Source organism: Oryctolagus cuniculus, chromosome 15, assembly GCF_051225735.1.
Source record: "Oryctolagus cuniculus isolate XC-2025 breed Fujian yellow rabbit chromosome 15, ASM5122573v1, whole genome shotgun sequence".
Taxonomy (NCBI): Eukaryota; Metazoa; Chordata; class Mammalia; order Lagomorpha; family Leporidae; genus Oryctolagus; species Oryctolagus cuniculus.
In genome coordinates, this window is record NC_142881.1 from 87,099,392 (window position 1) to 87,105,391 (window position 6,000).

The window sequence follows — 6,000 nt, forward strand, 5'->3', positions numbered from 1 at the left end:
TTGAAAGTTGGACATTGTAGTAAAAAATCATGAAGGCTCAGAATGATAATCTCATTGCCCAGAGATAATTCACTCTATCATAGACCAGGCGAATAGCATGAGGGTCATAACTCAATCTTTCGGGGTGGCCCTGGCTCGAGTCTGCATTTCCTTCCTTAGAAGAGTCTGGCTTCGTCTCCACCCCTAGGCTGTGGACCTCCAGGGATCCCAAGTGAAAATCAGCGACGTTTACCAACGCCTCCTGATGGCTGAATCTCAGAACCGTAAGTTGGCCTCTTACTAAAATGACCAAAACCTGCACTCCTCTTTCCCATTCTTTCTTCCCCTCTACCTCTTAGTCTTTTTAACCTAATGTTGTAGTAGGAAAACTGGCATCTGGTCTGCTTGTGTTTTACTGTGACCTGCTGTTCTCTGGGATTTTGGTCCCTCAAGGTCCAGATGCTGGAAACTGGCAGTTAGCCTAGTGGCTCAGATGCCCACATCCCACGTCACGGTATCTAGTTTTGATTGCTGGCTCTGGCTCCTGGCTTCAGCTTCCTATCAAGACAGACCCAGGGAGGCAGTGATAATGGCTCAAATAATTGCTTTTTTGTCAGCTCTCAAGGGAGACTTGGATGGGGATACTGGTTCCCAGCTTCATCCTTGGCTGCTGTGGACCTTTGGCGAGTAAACCAATGGATGGGAGTTCTCCCAGCTCCCTGAAATAAGTAAACATCACCATTGAAAAGATCTGGATGTTTTCATTGGCCCAAACTCCACCTTTTGTTCCCCTGGTTCTGATATGTGGAAAGCTCTGCCTGGGTAATGCTCTTCCCTTGGCTTCTGGTCCATTCTCTGGCTGGCTTCTCAGCCCCTTGCTGCAGACTGAAGTGGCTACTGCCAGTGGGAAGCACCTCACACCATTCTCCACAGGACTGTGGCCCTCAACTCCTGGATCTTTCAGTAGCTCCCAAATAACCTGCAACCAGATGCTTTTGTTTTATGCGGCGTTATCAGTTGTTGTTCTTGGAAGTTTTGGTCTTAGTAGAAAGGGAAGACCTGGGGCAACTTACTTATGAGAAGTAAAGTTGCAGACAGGTGCTCCTAGCAACTGTGAGATAAACAGAAGTGGTATAAAGAGCCCAGAGGGCAGTGTTGGCCATCCAAGTAATGAGATGACCCCTGGCTATAATTGAGGTTGTGTTTCTCTGTCCATCAGAATTGTTGGCATTCTCTTGTGTGTGGAGATGACACTACTGCCTCCTTTACCCAGAGTCATCCCTGGGAGAGAAAAGGGGGCAGCTTGCTAACAGATCATGGTCAGGTGGCCTCTTGGGCATGGGCTAGTAAGGAATTCTTAGGAGAGGGCCAAGGCAGGGCTTAACCTGTGGCCCAGGGTAGCTCCAGTGTCAGTGCTGGAACCTGCTCCTAACAACTCACAAGAGCCTATGGTGTGTATATGTGTGGTCACTTTAGAACGTTGTGTGGTCACTTTAGTACATTGTATGGGCCACGTACACCATGGAGATCCACAGGCACTATAAACCAGGGCTTTGTTTTACACAGATGCTGGTTGTAAAACTTGAATCAGGGAACGGCCACCCAGGAGGGATGTGTGGCAGTAGGGGTGGGGCCAGATTCAAGCCCTTTGGGTCAGTAGATACTGGGTGCTGACCTAATAATTGTTGGCTCTGTGTTCATTTGTGTGCGTGCGTGTGTGTGTGTGTGTGTGTGTTATCATTTAGTTGTTACTACACCATGAAATCAGATAGTAGAGACTAGGAGATTTTCTGTTCCCTGCTTCAGTCCACATTGCAACCCGGGTCGCTGTGATCCCCTTCATCTTCATCCTTAACCACAGCACCTGTAGCAGTACAGGGCGGGAGGACTGAGTCCAGGCTAGTTTCCGGTCGCTGAGGGCAGACAGTGCAGTGTGGCAGAGTCCAAGGACCCGTGTGGCCCTGAGCACACTCTCGGTTCATATAAGAAATGCAAACAGGATTCTGAGCCCAAGTAGCATGGAGAGAACAGAGGGATTTGAGAAAAATTGTCCTTGGTTGCTCATTGTTCTTGCACCTTGTTGTCATGCCCCTGTCCTGAACAAACCCCACCATCTGCTTTCTCTGTTTCTATACCCAGACGGCACAGCACAGGTGATGAAAACTCGCACAACAGAGCAGATTGCCGCATTCTAAATTCCTGATCACCAATCTCCAAGACAGCAGGGGTCCTACCAGAACTTGTGGGCTGACTTTTCCTTTACTGTCGCTAGAAAGTTTTCACACTTTTAATGTGCGGAAGCATGCCTCTTCTCCCTCACTCAGTAATTCTAAAGTCGAACTTTGCTGTTTGTTTTGCAGTATCTATAAATTCACGTAATGGGGTGAGACACAGTACAGAGAGGGTCCCTGGACCCTGTATCCAGTCTCCTGCAGAACCAGCCTCTTGCAGAGTTACAGTACAGTTCCAAAGCCAGGACACCACAATGGGCACAGCCAAGGGAGAGAATGTTTTGGACCTCACAAGACTTCATGTCACCCTCGTAGAGCCACACCCATTCCCTCTGACAGGCTCCAGTCTGTCCCACAGCTCCATGACTGAGTCACATCCTGAATGTCATTTGTGTGCAGTCACACAGAGTAGGTGCCCCGGGGACTGGGTTTTATCAGTCAGCATGGTTCTCTGGAGATTCCTATAGGTCACTGTGTGTACCCATAGTTCCTATAGGTCACTGTACATACCCATAGTTCCTATAGGTTACTGTGTGTACCCATAGTTCCTATGGGTCAGTGTGCATACCCATAGTTCCTATAGGCCAGTGTGCATACCCATAGTTCCTGTAGGTCACTGTGCGTACCCATAGTTCCATTCTTTGTATTAACCTCCGTGGGATGGATGGTCTGGCATTACCCACTAAGGTCCATCAGGGTTGATTCCAGTTCTTGCCTATTAAAAATTAAGCTGCTGTAGACATGAAGTATTTTACATGCATGTAGGAATTATTTTTTCAAGGATAAAAACCTCTGGCATTTTAATTTAATTAATATTAATTTAGTGTTGAGAGACTAGCAAGCTGCTTGCCTGTGTAGCTGTACCATTTCATAGTCTCATTAGCAAGGTAGGGTTGATCCAGTTTCTCCACATCCTTGCTAGCATTGCATATTTTAAGTGATTTTTATTTGAGGCAATTTGATAGGTGTATACTGATGTCCCAGGGTGGTTTGTACTTGCATTTCCCTCATGGGTAATGACATTGAACATCTTTTCATGGGCTTATTAGCCAACTGCATACTTCTTAGGTGGAATGTGTATTTTCTAACTGGATTGCTATTTTACTGCTCAGTTGTGAGAGTCCTTTACATTTTCTAGATACTAGTCCTTTGTCATCTGTGGTGTTTGTAAATACATGTCTTAAAGTATTTACCTCATTCTTTTTTTTTAATTTTTTTAAATTTATTTGATGGGTAGAGTTTTAGACAGTGAGTGAGACAGACAGAGAGAAGATCCTCCTTCTGTTGGTTCACTCCCCAAATGGCCACTATGGCCGGCGCTGCGCCGATCCGAAGCCAGGAGCCAGGTGCTTCCTCCCGGTCTCCCATGCGGGTGCAAGGCCCAAACACTTAGGCCATCCTCCACTGCCCTCCCGGGCCACAGCAGAGAGCTGGACTGGAAGAGGAGCACCTGGGACAGAACCTGGCGCCCATATATAGGATGCCTGCAAAATGGTGCTGGCCCCTACCTCATTCTTTACTGCTTTATAGTTTTCTTGACATTTTGTCATTTTATATTTAAGTTTGTGATTCATTTTGAGCTCCGTTTTAAACAAGCTGTGAGACTTAGGTTGAGTTTAATTGTTTTCCTCTGGGTAGCCTGTTGCTGCAGGACTATTTGTTAAAAATTTTACCTTTATAGCTTCTTGGCCTTTTCGCTGAGATCAAGTGTAAAAAGTCTACCTTTCTGCTGTCGACTTGCTCTTCACTTTTGTCAAAATAAGTTGAACATCTTTGCTTTATTTCTTAGTTCCCTATTCTCTTCTCATCGTCTATCCATGTACCCATCTACATACACCACACAGTTTTCTTACTTTAGCTATTTCTTGAAACCAGATTTATTTATTTAAGTATTTATTTTGAAAGATTTATTTGAGAGGCAGAGTTGCAGACAGAGAGGTCCTCCATCTGCTGGTTCACTCCCCAAATGGCCTCAATGGGTGGAGCTGGGCTGATCAGAAGGCAGAAGCCAGGAGCTTCCTCTGGGTCTCCCATGTGGGTGTAGGGACCCAAACACCTGGGATATCTTCTACTGCTTTCCTAGGTCATCAGCAGGGAGCTGGGTCAGAAGTGGAGCAGCTGAGACTCGAACTGGTGCCCATACAGGATGCAGGCATTGCTTCCTGAGCCAGGCTGCATTAGGAGGCTGGACTGGAGGTGCAGGTGGCAGAACGCAAGCCTGCCCTCTAATATGGAATGGCTACATCCCTAGCAGTGCCTTAACCCACTGTGCGACAAACATGCCCTGGATTATGAAATCCTCTGTGTGGTTGACCTCTCTGCTCTGGTAGGAAAAGGTGTAGATGCTGCCTGGTTACTGCTACATAAGGAGTAGAGATCCACATTCCCCGCTCAGCCTCCATTGAGATCCAAAACTGGTGAATTCTTTGTTACTTTTGCTTGGACATGGAAGTTCCAGTTCCTCCCTGGGTTTTAACGGACACCACGATGTGGGGCGGGGGTGGGGGTTGCTCATTACCACTGATGGGTAGTCATAAAAGTCTGGTTTCCCACCACGATGCCTCTGACGCTGCCCTGGCAGTTATGGATGGAGAGGGCTGATTTTCACCCTTCCCTTCTCTGTGAGCGCCCTCGTTGGAGACAAGCCTCACTCGAGTGCCACAAAGGTGGACCGTCTAAGCTTGCCTCTTGGTTTTTGTTGGTGCAGGTGAGGGTGGGCCATGGTCCTTTCTCTGTCATTTTTTGTTGTAGTGAAACAGTTATTACCCAGTTTTCTGTCTTGCAAAACTGCATGTTTCCTAGTACTTTGGAGACAGAGAATAGGACTGTGCTGGAGGGGCTGCTCTGTGCCCCTTGGTGTTGCCCAGTTGTGTGCTTCTTCAGCTCCGAGTCCAGGATATAAGAGAGAAATGGAAAACCTGGGGGGTTCATCTGACATGTGTTCCTCACAGCCCAAGGTCCAGCCAGTCTGCTTCCATCTCTCCACCTTCCAGAGTCTTCTATTTTCCCTATGTGATATCCAGGGCTCCAAGTTGTCATTGGGGGGCGGGAAGGCACATCTACTCTGCCATGTAAAAGCAGAAGTCCTGGCTCAAGTCGTTTTATTCCAGATCCATTTCACAGAAATAAACCGCATTGAAATTATAGCTTCTGTATAATAATTTGCTTGTCTTCCCAGATCTGCCAGTGACTTGCATCTGCATTCTCTCTCTCTCTCTCTCTCTCTCTCTCTCTCTGTGTGTGTGTGTGTGTGTGTGTGTGTGTGTCTGTCTCAATTTCCTTGTAATATAGGAGACCTCTCTCGCAGGAGCTAAGGCCACAGCTCATATTGAATAATAGATTCTGTTCAGTTCTGCTTCCCTGGGAGCATTGGAACACATTAATTATATGTACTCTCTCTTATCCATAGCTTCATCCTGTTAACTAGATTTTCCCATTGGCCTTTTAAATTGTGTTCAAGCTCTCCCATTAAGTACAAGTCAAATCCTAGCCACAAATTCCTTCTAGCTATTGTGATGTCTCCCTGCTTCGTTCATTGAACTTCTCAAAATGTTCTCATTTATTCATCCCCCGTTCATTCCTCAACCACTCCAGTGTGGTTTTGGTTCCCATAATTTCACATCCAGTGAACTCTCCTGAAGAGAGATATTTCTTAGTGCCCTCTTTCTTCTATTAAATGTTAAAAGTGTATATTTTCCATCTGCTGGTTCACTTTCCTAAATATCTACAGCAGCCAGAGCTGGGGCTGGGTCAGAAGAAGCTCCTGGCTCCTGGCTTCAGATCAGTACAG